We start from the raw sequence: 24880 nt of genomic DNA, 5'->3' as shown, positions 1-24880 counted from the left end.
GGTTTTTCACGTATCTATGTTACGAAAGTGCATTGGCAATCCTACTCGGGTGGTGCCCACGAATGATGTGCAGATTACAGAAGACTTATCATACGAGGAAGTTCCGATTTCCATCCTAGAAAGACAAATCCGCAAGCTACGGAATAAGGAGGTAGCCTTCGTGAAAGTACTTTGGAGAAACAACAATGTGGAAGAAATGACTTGGGAGACCGAGGAAAACATGAGGTCTAGATATCCCTACTTATTTTCTCCTCCAGAGAAGGGTCTGAGACGTCATAATCATAAGGTACATGTACAAATGCTTTTATTAGCTATTGTCATTGGTCGTGTGAGGCCATGGTCGTTATTCATAATTGTGGTCCTGTGTGGCGTTGGGTTATTAAGCTTCTATGAGGAGAATTGGTAGTGGTGTTGTTAAAAAGGCAACCCTGCCAAATTTATATAGAACACGAGGAGTTAAACATTCAAGGACGAATATTTCTAAGGGGGGAAGGATGTTACATCTCGCGATTTTCGTACGTTAAAATTTCGTTTTCAGTTAACCGACGTAGACTCGGGGATGAGATCATCTTGATGTTAACGTACTTACGCTATTTATAACAAGCGATAAATAAGCGTTATGGAGGATAAAGGGGTACACGGATTAAAGAAAATGAGTTTCATTGAAAGTGGCTAATTTGGAATAAAATACGGGTCGAGCGATAATACTCGATATTTATGAACTAGTACCATGCAAGGTACCATATGACCATGGTAGTATAATATATAAAATATATATAAAATAATTAAAAATAAGTTGAATTTTAAGTAATTTTGGAAAAATTTTAAATTATGCAGGTAATTGGTTAATTATCGGGTAACGGGACATTACCCGATTAACTAATAAGCGGATAAAAACTTAATAATTATCCCCCAAATAACGTGGCAAGAAGCCACCAAAATAAAGAGTGACTAAATAGTCACCTATTGCCACCTAGGCATAAATAAGAACGATGACTAATCTAAGTTGTCTGCACATATCCAATTTGAACCAAAAGGAATTCAAAAAGGTTTCTTTCCAAAACTTCAAGAATCAGAAACGTTTTCCTCTTAAAATTTCAAACCAGAAAACGTTGGAACAAGTTTTAGTTTAAGTCTATTCTTTAGTTCAAAAACGTTAGAGGCAGAACAAATTCGTCCAAGATTTCAAAGAATCCAAGTGTTATTTCGTTCATATTTCGCAGAAGAAAATTCGTTCAAATAATTCAAGAAACAGGTATGTTAAGGCCCTCCCTTCTTATTTTTGGTATGGTCCAAATTATATTGAAGAAACGAGCAAATACACAGTTTCCATAAATTACTCTATTCATAAAATTATTAGGGGTGTCTAAATTCTTGATTCCCCATAAAAATTATTATTATTTTCTGTTCATGGGTTTCAGAATAATACGCAGTTGAAAAAGTTTATCCGGGAGGAATATTGAGATTATTACGTATTTTTCATGCATTTCACTCATGTGCATTGAACCATGACCAGATGTCGTTATATACGTATATATATGTAAATATATGTATATGAGATATGGGAAAAGGTTACGGCGTTATATACGCATCACCACCTGATCAGCTGGTATATGTTGATGATGTTGCCTACAATGGTCGAGATGATATGATGGGATGCCCTCAGTGGCTTGATGATATTATGTAAACCCATACTTATGCATGTCATGACATTTATACGCACATGCATGACATTATAAATATTTCAGAACTTACAAAGTTATTCAGATTTAAAGATGTGTTTCTGTATTCCATGTTTTATCTATGTCTTTTACGTACTAATTTTCATGCCTTACATACTCAATACATTTTTCGTACTGACGCCCTATTTCACGGGGCCTGCGTTTCATGCCCGCAGGTGCAGGTAGGCAAGCTGACGGTACCCCTTCTTAGGATCCCTGATCAGCGAGAGTTGGCGTGCTCCATTTGATCCGAGGCTGCTTTTGATTTTGGTACAATACGTTTGTATATATACATGTATATGGGTATAACATGGCTCAGTCCCATCTTTTTACAGTTATGTTTCTGTTAGAGGTCTGTGGATAGTATGTCTAGTTAGATTGTATGTGGCCTTGTCGGCTTTCAGTTTTAGATATATAATTGTCTATAACAGCCTTGTCGTCTCGCCCACTGTATTTTGCCTGTATACGTACATGTGCCTTGAAGGCAGGTTTCCTTTTTGTATGTTATTTTCGTAATTCAGCAGATGTTATTCAGGTTCATATCTTAGACAAATGCTTAGGGGTGTTTGACAGTTAGGATTCAAGCACTTGTCACGGCCCATCGGTTTGAATTGTGACATTAAAATTACGGGGTCTTATAGTCACAAATCCTCTATATTTACTTCTAGTATATCATCCGCAAGGTAGTGCTAATTTACTTTCTCAATTATATAACTCTTCCTATCCCAAGAGGTCACTGTGCTTCACGCGAGTTAATCATGTGCGATCTTTCATTTTAGCTTTGTGAAGCTAGGAAATGGTTTCTTTACTCTTTTGTAAAGACAAACAGATCAGATTGCTTTTAATGAAAAGTTCAATGTGCATAGTGCCAAAGCTTAGAAACTTAATATCCTATGCACTATTTAATTAATAATCATCTATAGGGTTATCATTATCACATGAAGGATAACAGATGAGGTCTCGTGCACAATACATATGCATCTAGTGATTAACTTAATGCTATATTTTTCAGTAAGAACATTAACTTTTTTTTTGACAGTAGGATAATTAACTAATGTAATACGTGCATCCTTGAATATTTATATACAGAAGATATATGTTCTAATCCTTTTATGCATGTGTATACAGGGACTTTTTCTCTGTCTTCAAATTCTATGAACTATTACTATTCCATGTCGTTATACCATCTCTACCTTGGAATATAACATCCTTATTCACAAGAGAACGGGTCAAAGGATAATTAGTTTATCCTATCATCTATTCCACCACTAACAAGTAAATTTTTGGAAGAACAAAAGATCATAAATCTTCAAGATCATATGGATTACTACGACTTATCCTAATATTAAAGTATGAGATGTAACAATGTTGATGCTGAGGGGGAGTGGGTATTGGTGGAGGATTAGGATTTTGGGGAGGTGTTGCGTATGGATGGGGTGCAGGAGAATTTTGAGGACGTTGGTTTGGTGTGTTTTGAGGAGGTGCTGGGTTTTGAGCATTTTGTTGATTAACGTCTGGGATGTTTAGAGTGAGGGGGAGGTTTACCAAGTTGCGGACCTGCTCAAGTTCTCCTTGCAACTCCAGTATTTTCTGTTCCAATCGTATGACCAAATCATTCTGGGCTGGAGTACTTCGACCGTCTGAAGTTTCAATATTTTTAGCATTTTCTTTCCTGATACCACTCATATCATCCATCTTAGACTTTGCCTTGCTTTTCTAATTACTTGGAGGAGGAGGAGGAGGAGGAGGAGGAGGAGTAGGAGGAGTAGGTGGAGGGCCTCTAGATATGGTGTGATATGTTGACGATGCCAGTATGTGCGAACCAACCTTAGGGGATGAGAATAATCAAAATAAAGAAAAATAAAAGGTAGACAAGTCAGTAAGGATTCTGAAAAACATTTGCAATATTTAAACACGTATTGCAGGAATGTAAATTCGCATCCTAATTTGGGATGCCTCGTTGTGCCTGAGGTAGGCCTAGCGACAAGTAGATTTGGAGAGATTTAATGCTGATAAATGCCTCATTTCATTAATGTAATAAATAAGACGAACCTAAAATAATAAATAAATGGGTTACTAATGATATCTGCCTTATTACATTCAAATTTCAAAATGATTCAAAACAGATAAACCTAATCTACTTGGTCCCGGATGGACCTTCCCCATATTTGGCCCTCTTGGCTCCATCAATAAAATTCCCCAGATCGTGCATGTCCAGCAGCAGGTATGCCCTTGCTAGGTGTCCTCCTTCGTTACCTTCTGTATTCTGATAATCTACGACCCAATTCTTCATCTTCCCCTCCAGTTCCATTAGACCCTGCTCCAAATACTCCAGCCTTTCTGTCGATTTTGTAGCTATTTCCTTCCACTCGTTAATTGACTCCATGTTGAACTTGTGTTGCTCAGATGTTTGGCTTCAAATTCAAGGACCCTCTTGCGTAGCCCCTCATACTTCACTTATGCTTCAGTAACTTCATCTATGACCCTGTTTCCTTGACCAACCCTTAGCTCGAATATTCCTACTATGTTATCTTCTAACCATGATGGGTAGAAGTACACATGACCGGCGTGATATCAATATGGCTCGATGGTATCCTTTTCCACAATAATCTTCAAATGCTACATGTGTTGGGCCCCATGTTTGTATGGAATGGTGTCACCCTGAAAATCGGCTATATAATGACTCATTTTGGAGACTCATGGTATGCCTTGTTTTCTACCAGCTTGTCTCATGACCCTGATAGGAACATAAGGATGTATTCCCCTTAATCCAATCAGCACCAAATACGGAACATCCCTGGATCTGATGAGAAATTCTTCGGTAGGGAACCACTCGAACATCCAGTGAACCTGGTCCTCAGTCAAATTGTTGAAAAAATACGCCCATTCTATAGCATTCTCTGGTTGTGCAAATCTGTCTGGGATAAAGGTCATTCTTTTAGGATGGTGGGAAGCTATGTGATCGTTCCATGGTCTCCGTGGAAACTCTTGGCGGTATTGACCCCTCTGAAGACGTTCTAACAACCAAATCTGCAGTAGCAAGTTACAACCCTCAAAGTGTTTGTACCCCTTCTTGTAATTATCCAGAGCCCGGTATATGTCTGCTACAATCACCGGGACAATGGTATAGGTTCGCCCCTCAATTCCCTCCATTAAAGCTTTGGTTACCATGGCCAACGTGGTGTGAATCCTGTTCCCTTGGCTTGGGAACACTATCATACCCAGAAAGTAGAAAATGAATACAAAAACCCTACGGTGAGTCCAACCCAGAGAAGTGATGGAGAATTCATCATGAAAGATACAGTAAGATTTGTTGTGTCCATATCATTCATAGAGGAAGTCAAAGGGTATGTAGGACTTTTTCAAGCACTCCAAGTCCTCATTCTTTTTGAGACTCATCATCTTCAGAAACCCCCTAGTATTGCAGTTTTCTGGTACTAATAAACCGGGAATATCCCATGGTAATCCAGCAAATCCTTTAATTTTCTTCAAGAGAGGAGTCATTTCTATGTCACTAAAACGGAATACAGCTCTTTCGCTGTCCCAGAACATGGTAGTAGCTTTGATCAGCATGTTGTTTGGTTGGGTGTCCAATAAGGAAGATAAATTTTCGAGACCCTTTTCGCGTGATTTTTGTCGCTTGGCGAAAGATTTTCCCACCAGTCTAACAACAACGGTGGTATACTTCGGACCATGCCGAACCTGGGGACTTCGTGCCTCATTTTCTGCAAAATAAATAGAGTTAGACCCTTGACCCCTCCGGATTCGACTACTTACACATTAACGATTAGCATGTCAGCATTTATCTTTCCAAATAATGCACATATCGTGGTTGCGTCCATTGGGATTATGAAAATCGGGGTGGACTTTGGACAAAGCTTTCTTAGTGGGTTATTATGCGAACAACATATTAACCCCAGCTAGGTTTGACCATGATGCATGCATAGTTATTATCAGAGCAAGGTTTCTATAGAAGTCTAGACTGGTACCCTCAAGAGGACAACTTGAGAGGGAAAGGCACGAAACTGTTGACTGCACTGCTGATCAACTAGTTTTACCCCAAATAAGCCTTTCCGAATTTAAAGGGTGATTTTAGGAAGAGCGCGGACACTCATCAAGTGCCGCTATGGTATTAGTACGCACGAGTAGAATATGATGTTGAGCATGGAGTTATGCAAAAAAAAAATAACACGTTTCCAAGTATCTGCATGATAAAATACGATATTTAATAATTGTAAAGATATTTAGGAAAAGAAAAACAAGGAGGCAAGTAAGTTTCCATAGTAAAAGTGATAAAACAGGGGAGGGAGATTATAAACGAATAAGGATAGGCAAATAAATTCACATAGAATGGGAAGGGGTGTGCAAGTAGTAAAGACATGCTTAAAGACTAATTCACAAATAAGTTTGTTACGGTAAGAGCCTAAGTGTATCCCCAGTAGAGTTGCCATGCTGTGGAGCCCCTTTTTCTCGCGAAATCGAGCTTCGACATTTTTTGGGACAACTATTTTTCGTGAGGGTATGGAATTGAAATTGGAAGATTCGTCATATAACAGATTAAGGTGCATTAAGGCACCTAGAGAAAATAACTCGTATAACCAGTTTACATCACCAGAGATCGGGTAAGGGCTCGAAATTACCTTGAGGGGAAGGTGTTAGGCACCCCTCGAGGTCCACAACAGTGGGTCCCAACCGAACTTAAATTAAGCGAATTAGTCTTAAAAGGAAAAATAATTTATTTAAATAGGAGTATAGGGGGTGGTCCTACGTTTTTTATCCTATAGGGTCATTCCACGCAAATGCTTTGCAACTCCCTCAAGTCGGGGTTTTATTCATAGCATTAGCGCATGGGATATAATTTTCTTTACTACCCAATTAATATCTTCACGTTGTTACTTAAGCACACTAATTGATTATAAATCGTACCCTATGCGTGCATTACCCATCCCTTACCTATGGTCCTAGAGGTATTAGGACCTTTATTTGGGATTGTTCTAGACCAACCTATGTTACTTAAAATGTGAAATCTAGGCGACATACAAAAAAGCAAATAGGACTTTCAGATAAAGAGCATGTATAAGATCATATTAACCTCCACACATAAGCAACAAGGCACGCAATTGAACCAACAAACTTATTAATTTAAAATCCTATAGGCAGGATATCTATGCGAGAAAACAGGATTCAGAGACAGCTTTATTAAGGCGAGTATTAAGACCTTTTTGTTTGCCTACTAGTTTTTATTCAACATGGATCTGGGTGTTTCAGGCAGAAATGTGCCACAGTTTTAAACCCAGAATCATTAATAAGTTCTCTAGATTTGTTGCCAAAGTGATTTACAAGAGCGCTTGAATTCAGAATAGACTAACAAGATCCTATAGGCATGATTTCTACGAGTTTGTTAATTACAGACCTATAGGCATGATTTCTAAGTGTAGCACTGATTTTAACTCATAAAGATATTTTTATTCCCTTTTAGATCCTATAGGTTTGCTTTCTAATTGCTGAATTGATTTAAACTCCCATGGGCAGGATTTCTAAGTTTCAGAACTGATTTCACCCTATAGGCATGATATCTATTAGTTTTAAATCCTATAAGCATGATTTCTAGGTTTGAAACCGATTTTAATTCCTATAGGCATGATACCTATTAATCGTATTTAGATAGAAATTAACAGATTGCCAGGAAGTATAATAGACTCAAACAAACAAGATCTTATAGGCATGGTCACTAATGCACATTGAGTTGAAAATATGTATAGATCCTATGAACAGGATTTCTAATGCAGAATCAAATGCGAAGTCCTATAAGCAGGGTTTCTAGCATGCAAATGATCATGAAAAATACTATAGGCAGAATCTCTAAACACAGTACAGTATCCACATAATTCAATCAACATATTTAAGTCATATAGGCAGGATTTCTACCCAATTCTAACAAAAGATATAAGAATATACCCCCCCTGATTTTACTAATTAACCCCAAATATGTTATTACAGAGATTATTACAGTCCAGAATAAATGAATTACATAAAAGTAATGATTACACTATAGGGAACCTTCATAAGCCCAATCTAAACCGGGGAACTAGGCCTTCAAACACAAAAGCTCTGAAGCATAGCAGTGATCCATTCACAGCACATTAAACCATGTTTCTAGTGTGTCAAAGTTCCCAAAGAGCCTCAAGGACCTCGGGCAATGCTCACACTAGAACTGCACATTCAACACAGAGTTCATAAAAGATTGGAAAACCAACTCCAATATGTCAGAGTTCAAAGGAGTCTCAAGGACCCTCGGTAGTGCTCACACTGGGGGTGGTGAAAACCTAAGTGACTAAGAGTAGGCATTTGAAAACCAGTGCATAAAGGGTAAGGGGGCAAGTTTTGAAATAGTTCAATTTTCATAAGAGAGAAAGTTCAGAATACAGAGTTGCACGCGAAACTACTCCAAGAAACAAACAAGGTTTAGGTTCAGCATACAGTACAAACATGGTGAAGTCTGATTAAGATAAGTGCCTATACTAGTATTTGAAACCGTCATGGCTTAGTCACAGCAGCAATTAAGCAGAAGCATTTGAATTGAACAAACATGACATATGAAATAAGCACAAACATACTTGATTACATGCTCATAGTTCAGAACAGGTATAAAGCTGACAAACAAATCAAACCTTAAACTAACATATGAGAGGATTCCTGTTATTATAAATGCCTTACTCTTAAGTTAACAGTATTATCAAATTACAAGATAAATGACAGAATCATGCTAGGAATTGAAACAGGTTAATCAGACAAAGCATAGAGAAGGAAATTGCAAAGGTTAGGGCATACCAGTTGAGAAGAAAGAAAGTAAAGATGCAATAACAATTAAGTTCCAGAGTAATTTGGCCTTGGCTTTCAGCCGGCCAAATAATAGCCACTTAGTGCAAAAACCAGAACAAGAGCAAGAGAGAGAGCTTAAGTTTTAGTAGTGAGAATAGGAGAGTTCGAGAGTTGTTCTAAGGGGAAAGGGGAGAAGGGTTTAAATATTGCTCACTGAGGTAGACAAATAAGGTAATGAATCAGTCCTACACAAATAAGGCATGAGAATAACTTCAAATCAATTAGAGTCCTCTCCAATCAATTAACATGACATAATTGCATAAAATCAGGCTAGTACCACTTAATTTAGGGAAAGCATTATATGGAATCAATCAGTATTCAAATACTAGATCAAAATAAGGTAAAGAATAATTCCAGAATCAATTTGAAGTCTAGTTTAGGGACAGATAGTATAGAGTTCAGTCAATTAATGAGTAATCAAGCAAGTACTACTCAGAATATAATCAATTATCAATCAGCAAACAAGGTGAAGAAATCAAAGAACAAGGTAGAGTGAACAAAATAAGGAAAGTATCATTACTATATAAGAAAGGAAAGAGTAAAAAGTCTCAAATCATAGTTTTAGGTAAATCACAAAATCGGCAGCGAAACAAGGGCAAAATAATCATATACTGTATACAATGAACATAGACAGGAGATTTATTCAAAAAGCAATAAAGAATCGGACTAGAGAAAGATCTGAAACCTTATTTCTAAGGTAAGTAAATTAGTCAAAAACAACTAGAGGAATAACATAGATACACGAAAACATCAAAGAGAAAATACTCAGAATTAAGGAACCCTAACAGATCTGAAAAAATCTGGGCCCTAATTCTGGGCGAGTAGAATCACAATAGCATGCACATAGACAGATATGCAAACCTTTAAAGAAGATATTCATCCATATATGGAACTAAAACAGATCTTAAAGATCTGAGCCCTAGTTTTAGGAAAAATAAATTAGACAAAACTTTTTAACGAAAAAATCGCAAAAAAATAGACATGCGGTGAGATTTTAACAAAAATAAGAACAAAAATTAAACAGGTCTTAATAGATTTGAACCCTAATTTTAACGGTAAACATAGAATCAAAGAATCTCAGAGATTCGCACCACACAGAGACGAAGAATGAACATATATGGAAAGAAGTGAAGGTTCGAACCAAATTTAATTCAAAACAAGAGTGATCCACTTGTCATGTCAGGCAAGTGATTATGTAATACCATAATCGGTTAACTAGTAATAGGAGACGACCATTAAGGTAAGGAAACCGTCCATAGATTCCATCTCTGAGTTGGAATTGAAGGGGAAAATAGGATTACGACGCTAGGATTTGATGAAGAGAGAAGGAGAGGAGATGAGAGAATACAGAGGTGGCGGGTTTGGGAAATAATGAATTGGGGTTAGGGTGTTGGTTAATTAAAAGGGCACGAATGATTGGGAGCTGTTGATCTTTGAGATCAACGACTGAGATTTTACAAGGGCTTGGGTCGGGTGTTTTAAAATGGGTATGGGTCAGGGTGGAACGGGTATTGGGCTGGTTAGTGGGTGTTGGGTAGTTGGGTTGGTCCAAAAATTAATTTAGAAAAGGGACTATGTTTTAAATACCCAATTAAATCAGTAAAATAATTAATAAATAATAAAAAATGTCATTTGTGCATCAAAATAATTTAAAATAATTACTTAATATTATAAAAATATGAAAAGTAATTTTCTTTATAAATAATATAATTATGCATGTATATGGGAAATTATTGCAAAATATGCAATTCTAGCCTTAAAAATGCAATTAAAATATTTAAGCACTATATGAGCATAAATGATGAATTTAGATAATTAAATCACCATAAAAATAATATGAGGGATAATTATTGGATATTTGTATAATAAAAAATACAGAAATAAATTGATATAAAGCCTTAAAAATTGTAGAAAAATTATAGAAATACTTGTGCACTATTTTAAAAAATATATATGCGTTTTAAAATATATGAGGAAAAAATTGGGTATCAACATCCGATGCATTGCACAAACCAAAAAGAATCAGTTTGAAAGCAAAGGTACCATATGGACATGTAAAAGTGATTTTATCTTGATCTTCCGGAGCAATAAGAATTTGGTTGTAGCCCGAGTAACCATCAAGAAAACAATAGAAAGCGTGGTCGGCCAACCTTCCAAGTATTTGATCCATGAAAGGAAGAGGGAAGTGATCCTTCATTGTGACTTTATTGAGCTTGCGATAATCCATACAAACTCTCTAACCAGTGACCGTTCTTGTAGGAATCAACTCATTCTTATCATTGGTAATAACCGTCATACCCCCATTCTTTGGGACACATTGAACAAGAGAAGTCCATGGACTATAAAAAATGAGGGTAAACAAGCCCGACATCCAACCACTTGATAATTTTTTTGACCACCTCTTTCATAACTTCATTAAGTCTTCTTTGATGTTCAATGGACAGTTTGTCACCATCCTCCAACGTGATCTTATGCATTAAAAATGCGGGGCTTATACCCTGGATGTTCGCCAAAGTCTACCCAATAGTTTTTTTCCTCTTTCACAACACCGCCAATGTGGAATCAACCTGCAGGTTAGTCAAACAAGAGGAAAGAATAACCAGTAAAGTAGAACAAGAGCTAAGAAATTCATACCAAATGTGAGGTGGCAATGGTTTTAGATCCAAAGTAGGTGGCTCTTCAATAGAAGTCTTTGTAGGATGAGTCTTCCTATTCTCAAGATCCAAAGATAACTTCCGGGGTGCATAGTTGTATGACACCATTCCTTGCAAAGAGTTCACATATTCCATGAAACTATTCATCTCATCATTATCCAAGTTGAGCAAAACGGCTTCCAACATATCACCAACATTGATTGTACCACTTGTGTCATCAATAATAACATCGGTCACCAAGTCCACAAAAGAATATACTTCATTGCTATTTGGCTTACGCATATACTTGCACACATGGAATACCACTTATTCATTACCAACCTGGAAAGTGAGTGTTCTGGCTTTTACATCAGAAAGGTCCTTACCCGTGGAAAGGAAAGGCCTCCCAAGAATAATAGACACTTCATAATCAACCTCACAATCTAGAATAACAAAGTCGCCGGAAGAATAAACTTATCGACTCGGACCAACACATCCTCGATCACTCCTAATTGCCTCTTCATGGTACGATAAGCTATTTTCAACCTCATAGATGTGAGTCTTATTTTCCCAATCCCCAATGTTTTAAACATCGAGTAGGGCATCAAATTGATACTCGTCCCAAGATGACAAAGAGCTTTAGCAAAATTGGCACTTTCAATACTGCAAGGAATCATGAAAACACCTGGATCCTCTAACTTAGGAGCCATAGAATGAAAAGTTCCACTCACTTGATGAATGACCTTGATAGTTTCAAAATTCATCGACCTATTCTTGGTCACAAGATCTTGCATAAACTTGGCATAACCGGGCATTTGTTCTAAATTTTCTACCAATGACACATTGATGGAGCGACCTTTCATCATTTGAATAAACTTCTTGAATTGATTTCCACCATTTTTCTTGGAAAGTCATTGAGGATAAGGAGGTCGAGGCTTTGGCAAGGGTGCCTTATCCTTTTGCACTACCGATTCTGGTATGTCAATAATATGTTCCCCAGATGGGTTCGCCTCTTTTTTGTGTATCTTCTACGCTATCATCAATATCAATACAAACTTCATCTCGTACTTAAAAATTATTGCTTGGGATTTTCTCCTCTTGGATCACTTGGTCATGATCCACAAGTTTTTTTTTGTTTGAAGTGGGTGCATTCTTGCCTTTTCCACTTCTTGTGATAACTGCCATAGCATGTCCCGTGTTTTTACCACTCTTTGGGTTTACTACCATGTAACTTGGAAATGCACCCTTAGGATGAGTATTAAGAGCTTGAGATATTTACCTCATTTGAACTTCAAGTTTACGGATTGATGTGGTATATGAGGCAAGTTAGGCATCCGAATCCGCATTCTTCTCCATCATTTGCTTGAACATGTTCTCAATACGGTCCATCTCATTGTTTGAATAACTTGAACCATGGGAAGGATAAGGAGATGGGATGCTTGGTTGTTGGTACATTGGGTGCCTTTGAAAACCCGATCCTCGATTTCTATGTTTGTTGCATCCCCAATTTCCTCGGTTGTTATTATTGTTATGCCCTTGATTGTTAGAACCCCAATCTTCTTGGTTATTTTGAGGATGTTATTGGTTTTGATTGGAGCCTTGAAAATTGCTTTGTTTCCCTTAGTAATTGTTCACAAATTGTACCTCTTCTTCTTGATCTTGATAAGAATTATCTTGGTCAAACCTACAATCATCTTACGTATAATTATCCACTCGAGATTGAAATTGTGGACCTTTAATCCTTCTCTTATTGGCCAAAACATTTAATCCCTCCATAGCATGAACTTGCTTAGGAGCTTATGTTTGATGAAGTTGGGCCTTAGCAAGTTGAGTTATGGTTGTGGTCAATTCGACAATAGCTTGCCCATGGTTTTGCAACTCTTTATGTAGATGGATCATGTTTGGATCATATTGGGGAACATTAGCTCGGGATTGTCAAGCCGAAGAAGTTTTCTCCATCTCATCAATAATCTCACATGCCTCCGCATAAGGTGTTGTCGTAAAATTTCCTCCGGCCAATTGATAGATCACATATTGATTCATAATATTAATACCACGGTGAAAGTTAGTTGGATCATATTGTCGGTAATATCATTGTTCGGGTACTCTTTCACCATTGTTCGATATCGCTCCCAAATTTCATGCAAAGGTTCATTGGGCTCTTGCTTGAAAGCCAGTATTTCATACCAAAGAGTAGCGATATGCTCGATAGAGATATACTTTGAAATAAACTTACCGTCAATTCATCCCAATTGTGGATAGAATGATTAGGCAAACGTTCCAACTAATCCAAAGCCTTATCCCTTAGTGAGAAGGAAAAAAGTCTTAGCCTCAAAATATCTTCTGAAACATTTATTTGTTTGCTCCCCCAACATGTATTCACAAAACCTTTCAAATGCTTGTAAGCATTTTAGTTCGGCGCTCCGGTGAAATAAACTCATTGCTTGAGCAAAGTAAGCATCACATTGATATTTAAAAGTTTCCCACCCTTATGCAAGAGGGGAGTATGAAACTTGCATAACCTTCATTGGGCAAAATCTAATGTTGCGCCGCTTATGGTTATGGTGGTGGTGGAGGTGAGGGAGGTGGAGGCACATTGTCTTGTTGAGCACGCTTTTGCGGTTTTGTTGTGGAGCTTGAGGCATTTTATCAGTTGATCCTCATCGCCAAGTTTTTTGTTCGCTATTTGGAACCTACGATCACTTTAGCAATTTAGAAACACAAATGTAAAAGAAGATATTTTAAGAAACAAACTCAAGTATATAGCTAACACCGTAAAACTCTCTGGTAATGGTGCAAAAAATTAATCACGTCCAATTCACACTCAAATAAAAAGTATGAAACGATCGTTATAATTATAAAACATAATGCGATCCGGGGTCGAATTCCATAGGGACTTTAGATCAATATAGGTAAATACTGAAGAAGAGAACATGAAATTGCTAAATTGGACATTCAAACAACTGTGGGTAATTGTTATCTAAGTTGACAACTAAGAAAATAAACTAAATAATAGCAACTAGAGAATGTAATATTTATGGTGCTTAAATCAATTAAGATAAAAGCCTAGGAATGTAACCTTCACCTAGGTATAAACCTAATGGGTATAGTAAATTAATACTTGATTGGTATATCTGGGTGTGTTATGGCTCTCAATTCTCAAGTATCCACTCAATGCCTCTCAGTCAAAGAGTGATTATGCCCACATTGGCTTTCTCAAGACCAAATGGGTAGCATTCTAAGCAATTGATTGAGTCCAAGTGGGATTATCTCTATCTATAGTTCAAATCCTTAAATCAAACTAGTCAAAACCTCTAGCTCAATTTCTTGTTAGCCAAGTTTTCCTAGACTAGGTTCATGTTTCTCAAGTAAGAACTAAGTAAAATAGGCCTGAACCAATAATTTAAATTATTAATTCTAGATATAAAGTATATATAAGGCTAAAGAACAAGCACCCGATCATTAATAAGCATTAATATTAATAACCCATAAATTTTACACACTAGGGTTGGGTTACAACCTGTCACGACCAGAATTCCCCACCATCGGGAGTCGTGATGGCGCCTACTGTCGGAGCTAGGCAAGCCAACCTTAACATACCTTTTCAACTAATTTTTAACAGGATAAAACAATAAATTCAAGCGGAAGCCTTAATTTAATATTTAATGAACGAAAATGCGAAAAATTAACATCATCCTCTACCCAAGATTTAGTGTCACAATACTCACGGACTACTATAAGATACTACAAATAAGAGTTTGAAAGAAAATACATAAGGAGTCTGCTTCGATACAATGAAAACAAACAGAAATGAAATAGATGAGACTCAGGGCCCACGCACGCCAGCGAACTACCTAGGAGTCTCTGGACTGAAGGCACGCTCCCAATCTACTGCTACTACGGTCCGTAAACTACTCCCGAATCTGTGCACAAAAAGGGCACAGAAGTGTAGCATCAGCTCAACCGACCTCATGTGCTGGTAAATGCCTGGCCTAACCCCGGCGAGGCAGTGACAAGGCTAGACCGGACCTACCTCAAATAACCTGTACAGATATATGTGCAAAATGGAAAGATATATAGAATTTAAACAGATAATAGGGAGGAGACATGCTGTGGGGTGTAACAATTTAGATATAAGACCAACGAACAGAGAGATGGAAACTGAATAATTAGCATCTATGAAAGAGAGCAAGTGAATCAACAACTGGACGACACCAACCTTCGTGCTTTTACTCTCAATTCTCACCAAAACTGTCAAATATAGTGCACGGCATCACCCTTCGTGTTTTTCCTCACATAACTCTCACATCAAGGCACGGAATGACCCTTCGTGCTCAAATAATTAGAGACATGGCACGGAAAGACCCTTCGTGCATAAATAATTAGAGACATGGCACGGAAAGACCCTTCGTGCATAATTATCAAAACATGGCACGGAAAGACCCTTCGTGCATAATCGCTCTTCCTCACCCAATCATCAGTCACAACCAATCGGGGAAGGGAATATACAACAAGATTAAACATCACGGCAAGGGAGAACAAATCAACAATAAGTCCCGGCAAGGGAAAAATACCACACTTCCTTCTTTAACTCATCTTCTTCTCAACTATCACTTCATAATTATATTAGCAAGTAATTAGCTCAACTGTTTCACATCTTTCGAGTTTAAAAGCAACTACGACTCACGGTCATGCTAGACTCCGGTACATAGGTAACCGCCACCATGCCTATATACCGTACTCCACAGATAACACGTAGCAAATAACATCCAAATCCTAATCCCTCAAGCCAAAGTTAGAACAAACACTTACCTCGAATGCTCCAAACTCAACTCACGCTTCTAGTATAGCTTTACCTCTTGATTCCACCACCAATCTGCTCGAATCTAGTCATAAGTTACTTAATCACATTAATAATTACTAAATGAATCATCCCCAATGCATGAAAATAGATTTTTCAAGGTTTTTCCCAAAAGGTCAAAAATACCCCCGGACCCACGTGGTCGAAACTCGAGGTTCGGACCAAAACCCGGTTACCCATTCCCCCATGAATCCAAATATATGATTTGTTTTTAAATCGTACCCCAAATTGAGGTCCAACTTCTCAATTTGTAATAAACCTAGGTTCTATCCAAAACACCCAATTTTCCCCATGAAAATTTTTGATTTGAAGTTGAAATTATGTTAAAAGATGTTAAGGGATAAAGAAATTAAGTTAGAAATCACTTACCAATCGTTTTGGAGAAGAAAAGTTGTTTGGAAAATCGCCTCTTAGGTTTTGGGTTTTTGAAAAGTGAAAAATGACTGAAATTTCCGAACTTGTATACCTTTCTGAGGACATGGCGCGGACCGCACAAAAATGTGTTGCGGCCACGCCGAGTGGGAGAAAAATTGGGGCTTCTCTGAACCCTTCCAGCGCGGACCGCACTGTTTTGGTGCGCGGCCGCGCTGGCTAACCTGAAACCCTAGCCCTCAGACTCAGCCACGCGGACCGCACAAAAATGCATCGCGGCCGCGCGGCTCCAGCGCGGACCGCGCGGAAATGACCGCGGCCGCGCTGGTGTCTGCAACACCTGAACCTGCATTTTCTTAAGTCCAAGACCTCCCGGGCCCCATTCAAAACTCACCCGAGCCCTCGGGGCTCCAAACCAAACATGTACACAACCTTAAAAACATCTTACGGACTTACTCGTGCTATCAAATCGCCAAAATAACATCATATACATAGGATCAAGCCTCAAACACATGATTTTCTTTCTTCAACTTTCATAACTCAAATTCTCCATTTTTAGTCCGAAACACGTCCATTTTTAGCCAAACTTTATAGATAGTGCTTAACACATATTTACGACTTGTACCGGGCGTCGGATCCAAAATACGAGCCCGATACCTATATTTTCTAACTCCTTTTCATTTCAAATTTTCATATCAAATTTCAGAAAAACAAATTCTTTCAAAAATTCATTTCTCGGTCTTGGGACCTCAGAATTTGATTCCGAGCACACGCCCAAGTCCCATATTTTTCTACAGACCCTCCGGGACCATCGAATCACAGGTCCGGGTCCGTTTACCCAAAATGTTGACCGAAGTCAACATTACGCATATTAATACCAAAATTCATCAAATGTTTCACATAATTCACATATTCTAACATAAAAACTTTCCGGCTACGCGCCCGAACTGCGCACGCCAATCGAGGCAACTAAAAGCGAGGTTTCCAAGGCCTCGAAAGCGCGGAACAAGGAAGAACTACGGTGATGACCCTTCGGGTCGTCACATTCTCCACCTCTAAAACAACCGTTCATCTCGAACGGACAAAAGAAAGAAGTACCTGAGTCGGGAAATAATTGAGGATAATGGCTCCGCATATCGGACTCGGACTCCCAAGTCGATGCCTTAGGAGGCTGACCTCTCCACTGAACACGCACCGAAGGAAAACTCTTCGACCTCAACTGTCGAACCTGCCGGTCTAGAATAGCCACCGACTCCTCCTCATATGACAGATCCTTGTCCAATTAGATAGTGCTGAAATCTAACATGTGCGATGGATCTCCGCAATACTTTCGGAGCATAAATTCATGAAACACGGGATGCACAGCTGACAAGCTAGGTGGAAAGGCAAGTCTATAAGCCACCTCTCCCACACGATCAAGAAGCTCAAATGGACCGATGAACCTGGGGTTGAGCTTGCCCTTCTTCCCAAATCTCATCACACCCTTCATAGGCGATACACGGAGAAATACCCGCTCACCAACCATGAAGGTAACATCTCTAACCTTGCGGTCTGCGTAACTCTTCTGTCTGGACTGAGCCGTACGAAGTCTATCCTGAATAATCCTGACCTTGTCCAAGGCTTCCTGAACTAGATCCGTACCCAATAATCGAGACTCTCCCGGCTCAAACCATCCAACTAGAGACCGACATCGCCTACCATACAACGCCTCATACGGAGCCATCTGAATGCTGGACTGGTAGCTGTTGTTGTAGCCAAACTCTACTAAAGGCAAAAACTAGTCCCACGAGCCTCCAAAATCAATGACACAGGCTCGGAGCATGTCCTCAAGAATTTGAATAGTCCTCTCGGACTGACCGTCCGTCTAGGGATGAAATGTTGTACTTAACTCAACTTGGGTACCCAACTCTCGCTGAACCGCTCTCCAGAAATGCGAGGTAAACTACGTTCCCCGATCCGAAATGATAGATAGCGGCATCCTATGAAGGCGAACAATCTCCCTGATATAAATCTCGGCTCACCTTTCGGACGAATATGTGGCTGCAACAGGAACAAAATGCGCTGACTTGGTCAGCCTATCAACAATGACCCAAACTGCATCAAACTTTTTCCGAGTCATCGGAAGTCCAGTAACGAAATCCATCGTAATCCTCTCCCACTTCCACTCGGGAAGTGCAATCCTCTGAAATAGACCACCAGGTCTTTGATGCTCATACTTAACCTGCTGACAATTCAAACATCGAGCCACATGCACAACGATGTCTTTCTTCATCTTACGCCATCAATAGTGCTGCCTCAGATCCTGATACATCTTCGCGGTGCCCGGGTGAATAGAATACCGAGAACTGTGGGCCTGCGCTAAGATCAACTCTCGAATCCCATTAACATTGGGCACACAAACTCGCCCCTGCAATCTCAATACACCATCATCATCTAAGGTTACTTTCTTGGCACCTCCACGTTGCACCATGTCTCTCAAGACACACAAATGGGGATCCTCAAACTACCGCTTGCGGATATGCTCTAATAGTGAGGAACGAGCAACCGTGCAAGCTAACACTCTGCTAGGCTCAGAAATATCCAACCTCACAAGACGATTGGCCAATGCCTGAACATCCAAAGCAAGCGATCTTTGGCTGACTGGAATATAAGCGATACTACCCATGCTGGCGGACTTCCTGCTCAATGCATCGGCCACCACATTGGCCTTCCCCGGGTGGTATAAGATAGTAACATCATAATCCTTTAGCAACTCTAACCACCTTCTCTGCCTCAAATTCAACTCTTTCTGCTTGAACAGATACTGAAGACTCTTGTGATCAGTGTAAACCTCACACGTCACGCCATATAAGTAATGCCTCCAGATCTTCAAGGCATAAACAATGGCTGCCAACTCGAGATCATGAACCGGATAATTTTTCTCATGGATCTTCAACTGCCTCGAAGCATAGACAATGACTTTGCCTTCCTGCATCAACACTGCACCAAGCCCAATACAAGACGCATCACAATAGACCGTATATGGCCCTGAACCTGTGGGCAAAACCAATACCAATGTCGTAGTCAGAGCCGTCTTGAGCTTCTGAAAGCTCGCCTCACACTCGTCCGACCACCAGAACTGGACACCCTTCTGGGTCAATTTGGTCGTAGGGGCTACGATGGATGAAACCCCCTCCACGAACCGACGGTAGTAACCTGCTAACCCAGGAAACTCCGAATATCCGTAGCTGAAGCTAGTCGAGGCCAGTTCTTGACTGCCTCTATCTTCTTCGGGTCTACCTGAATACCTGCTGCTGATACGCATGACCTAGGAATGCGACCGAACTCAACCAAAACTCGCACTTTGAGAACTTAGCATACAACTAACTATCCTTTAGGGTCTGAAGGACCACTCTGAGGTGCTGCTCATGTTCCTCCTGACTGCGGGAGTATATAAGAATATCGTCAATGAAGACTATCACGAACAAGTCCAAATAAGGTCTGAACACTCGGTTCATCAACTCCATGAATGATGTTGGGGCATTAGTCAATCCGAATGACATGACCAAAAACTCATAGTGCCCATACCGAGTGTGAAATGTTGTCTTAGGGACATCAGATGCCCTGATCCTCAGCTGGTGGTAGCCAGATCTCAAATCTATCTTTGAAAACACCCTCGCACCCTGAAGCTGGTCAAACAAATCGTCAATCCGCGGCAGTGGATACTTGTTCTTTATCGTCACCTTGTTCAACTGCCGGTAATCAATGCACATCCTCATCGACCCATCCTTTTTCTTCACGAACAACACTAGTGCACCCCAAGGTGATACACTGGGTCTAATGAAACCCTTATCAAGCAAGTCCTGAAGCTGCTCTTTCAACTCTGGCGGGGCCATGCGATATGGCGGAATGGAAATAGGTTGAGTGCCCGAAGCCAGATCAATACAGAAATCAATATCCCTGTCGGGCGGCATACCCGGCAGGTCTAAAGGGAAAACCTCGGGGAACTCCCGAACAATAGGAACAGAGTCAATTGATGGAACCTCTGCGCTAGAGTCGCGAACATACGCTAGATATGCTAGACACCCCTTCTCGACCATACGTCGAGCCTTGACATACGAAATAACACTGCGGGTGGCATGGCCTGGGGTCCCTCTCCACTCAAGTTGGGGCAAATCTGGCAAGGCCAAGGTCACGGTCTTGGCGTGACAATCCAGAATAGCATGATACGGGGACAACCAGTCCATCCCCAATATAGCGTCAAAGTCCACCATATCTAAAAGCAATAAGTTGACACGGGTCTCAAGACCGTCAAATACCACCACACATGAACGATGCACTCAGTCAACCACTATAGATTCACCAACCGGTTTGGACACATATACAGGAATACCCAAAGCCTCACTAGGCATGAACAAATAGAGTGCAAAATAGGACGACACATAAGAATACGTAGATCCCGGGTCAAATAACACAGAAGCACCCCTACCACAGACCAGAATAGTACCTGTAATCACAGCATCTGATGACTCGGCCTTTGGCCTGGCCGGCAAAGCATAACAACGGGGCTGACCCCCACCTCCCTGAACTCTGTCTTTGGGGAGATCGGCTGCTGGCTGACCCCTGCCTCTAGCGGTCCGAGCTCCACCTCTATGGTCTCTCCCTCCACCCCTATGATCCCTACCCCCGCCTCTAGCCGGCTGGGCGGCCTGTGGATCACCTGCTGCCTGAATCGTAGGGCGAGGACCCTGCTGCTGAGAACTACTCGAGGCTCGGGGGCAAAACCTGACAATGTGACTCGGGTCACCACAACCATAACATGCCCTCGGCTGCTGGGACTGCTGGCCCTGTCGACCTGTATGTCCTCCCCTGAAACTCTGAAGTGGCGGTGCACTGATGGGGGATGGTGGTGCGCTGAAGGTCTGCTGACCCGAATAATACTGTTGAGGACCACCACCGCTTGGAGTACCATGAGAAACCTGAAGTGCCGACTGGAAGGGCCTCTAAGAGTGGCCTTTGTCATATGAATCCCTATATCCAGACGAGGTACCACTAAATCTACCGGAATAACGGGGCCTCTTATCAGACCCATGACCACCTCCTTGAGCAAGTGCCATCTCTATCCGGCGGGCACCATCTGCCGCTTCCTGAAATGAAATCTCACCACCGGCACTCATGGCCATCTGAACACGGATTGGCTGGGCCAACCCATCAACAAACCTCCGCACCCTCTCTCTCTCGGTAGGGAGTATCACAATGGCATGACGAGCGAGATCAATGAACCGGGTCTCATACTGGGTGACCGTCATAGGACCCTGCTGGAGACGCTCAAACTGCCTGCGAAGAGCATCTCGCTGAGTAACTGGAAGGAACTTCCCCAGAAATAACTCTGAAAACTGATCCTAGGTCAATGATGGTGACCCTGCTGGCCTGGCTAAATAGAAATCCCTCCACCAAGTCTTGGCAGATCTTGCCAGGCAAAAAGTGGCGAAGTCGACCCCATTGGTCTCTACAATGCCCATAGTCCGTAGAACCTCATGATAGCTGAATATGAAATCCTGAGCATCCTCTGAGTGGGTGCCACTATATGTGGTTGTGAAGAGCTTGGTGAAACGATTAAGCCTCCACAAAGCATCCGCGGACATAGCCGCACCAATGCTGGACTGAGCCGCAATACCTGGCTGGGCTGCCACAGCTGGCTAAGCTACTGGAACCTGAGCCTGAGGAGCTACCGGCTCTGGAGTATGAGTATCGGGAGTCTGAACTTCTCCCCCATCCTGAGATGTGGCTGGAGCTACGGGAAGTAAACCCGCTCTAGAAATGCCATCCATAAAGCCTACCAGTCGGACCAAAGCATCCTGAAGCACTGGAGTGGCTATGAAACCCTCTGGGACCTGAGCTGGGCCCACTGGAACAGCTGGGGCCGGAACCTCCTCGTCAAAATCGACCTAAGGCTCCGTCACTGGAAACGCTGCTCGGGGCTGAGCTCTACCCCGGCCTCGGCCTCTGGCACGGCCTCGGCCTCGCCCTATGCCCCTAATAGGGGCTGCTGCTGGGGGCTCAGGCTGTTGCGCGGTAGAAGAGGAAGCAGGTGTCCTCGCCATCTGCGAAAGAATAGAGTGGAAAGACAGTCAGTACTTGAGAAACAGAATCGCACAACAATAATGAACAAGGTGAAGTTTTCCTAACTCAGTAGCCTCTGCGGGATAAATACAGACGTCTCCGTATCGATCCCTCAGACTCTACTGAGCTTGTCCGTGAGTTGTGAGACCTAAGTAACCTAGTGCTCTGATACAAACTTGTCACGACCCGAATTCCCCACCATCGGGAGTCGTGATGGCGCCTACTGTCGGATCTAGGCAAGCCAACCTTAACATACCTTTTCAACTCATTTTTAACAGGATAATAATAAAAATAATAAATTCAAGCGGAAGCCTTAATTTAATATTTAATGAACGAAAATGCAGAAAAATTAACATTATCCTCTACCCAAGATTTAGTGTCACAATACTCACGGACTACTATAAGATACTACAAATAAGAGTTTGAAAGAAAATACATAAGGAGTCTTCTTTGATACAGTGAAAACAAACAGAAATGAAATAGATGAGACTCAGGGCCCACGCACGCCAGCGAACTACCTAGGAGTCTCTGGACTGAAGGCACGCTCCCAATCTACTGCTACTGCGGTCCGTAAACTACTCCCGAATCTGTGCACAAAAAGGGCACAGAAGTGTAGCATCAGCACAACCGACCCCATGTGCTTGTAAGTGACTGGCCTAACCCCGGCGAGGTAGTGACGAGGCTAGATCGGACCTACCTCAAATAACCTGTACAGATATATGTGCAACAACGGAAAGATATACAGAAATTAAACAGATAATAGGGAGGAGACATGCTGTGGGGTGTAGCAATTTAGATATAAGACCAACGAACAGAGAGATGGAAACTGAATAATTAGCATCTATGAAAGAGAGCAAGTGAATCAACAACTGCACGGCACCAACCTTCGTTCTTTTACTCTCAATTCTCACCAAAACTGTCAAATATAGTGCACGACATCACCCTTCGTGTTTTTCCTCACATAACTCTCACATCAAGGCACGGAATGACCCTTCGTGTTCAAATAATTAGATACATGGCACGGAAAGACCCTTCATGCATAAATAATTAGAGACATGGCACGGAAAGACCCTTCGTGCATAATTATCAAAACATGGCACGGAAAGACCCTTCGTGCATAATCGCTCTTCCTCACCCAATCATCAGTCACAACCAATCGGGGAAGGGAATATACAACAAGATTAAACATCCCGGCAAGGGAGAACAAATCAACAATAAGTCCCGGCAAGGGAAAAATACCACACTTCCTTCTTTAACTCATCTGCTTCTCAACTATCACTTCATAATTATATTAGCAAGTAATTAGCTCAACTGTTTCACATCTTTCAAGTTTAAAAGCAACTATGACTCACGGTCATGCTCGACTCCGGTGCATAGATAACCATCACCATGCCTATACACCGTACTCCACAATTAACACGTAGCAAATAACATCCAAATCCTAATCCCTCAAGCCAAAGTTAGAACAGACACTTATCTCGAATGCTCCAAACTCAACTCACGCTTCTAGTATAGCTTTACCTCTTGATTCCACCACCAATCCGCTCGAATCTAGTCATAAGTTACTTAATCACATTAATAATTACTAAATGAATCATCCCCAATGCATGAAAATAGATTTTTTAAGGTTTTTCCCAAAAGGTCAAAAATACCCCCGGACCCACGTGGTCGAAACTCGAGGTTCGGACCAAAACCCGGTTACCCATTCCCCCATGAATCCAAGTATATGATTTGTTTTTAAATCGTACCCCAAATTGAGGTCCAACTTCTCATTTTGTAATAAACCTAGGTTCTACCCAAAACACCCAATTTTCCCCATGAAAATCTTTGATTTGAAGTTGAAATTATATTTGTAAGCACGTGATTTTTGCCCTATATGAGAATTACTCCCAAAAATGGTGACTTGGGACACCCTAAATCTCCCAAGTGGCGACTCTGAAATAAATAAATCAATCCCGTTTCGATTGTCCTTTAATTGGGAAAAACTCCTTGTACCCTCGCGGGGGCGGAAAAAGGAGGTGTGACAATGTTAAAAGATGTTAAGGGATAAAGAAATTAAGTTAGAAATCACTTACCAATCGTTTTGGAGAAGAAAAGTTGTTTGGAAAATCGCCTCTTAGGTTTTGGGTTTTTGAAAAGTGAAAAATGACTGAGATTTCTGAACTTGTATACCTTTCTGAGAACCTGGCGCGGACCGCACAAAAATGTGTTGCGGTCGCGCCGAGTGGGAGAAAAATTGGGGCTTCTCTGAACCCTTCCAGCGCGGACCGCACTGTTTTGGTGCGCGGCCCCGCTGGTTGACCTGAAAC

At 40.9% G+C, this 24880-nt stretch overlaps 1 long non-coding RNA gene across 1 annotated transcript; it reads left to right on the top strand.

Annotated features, from left to right (window-relative positions):
* The first annotated feature begins 1018 nt into the window (after positions 1–1018).
* LOC142174857 (uncharacterized) lies at positions 1019–2149 on the top strand. The gene is made up of 2 exons (XR_012703948.1): positions 1019–1255; positions 1898–2149. It is a non-coding gene; the product is annotated as an uncharacterized LOC142174857 (long non-coding RNA).
* Positions 2150–24880: the final 22731 nt, after the last annotated feature.

This window comes from Nicotiana tabacum, chromosome 20 (genome assembly GCF_000715075.1).
Source record: "Nicotiana tabacum cultivar K326 chromosome 20, ASM71507v2, whole genome shotgun sequence".
NCBI classification, from domain to species: domain Eukaryota; kingdom Viridiplantae; phylum Streptophyta; class Magnoliopsida; order Solanales; family Solanaceae; genus Nicotiana; species Nicotiana tabacum.
The sequence above is the reverse complement of the archived record's forward strand: the minus strand, read 5'-3'. Positions and strand labels throughout refer to the sequence as shown.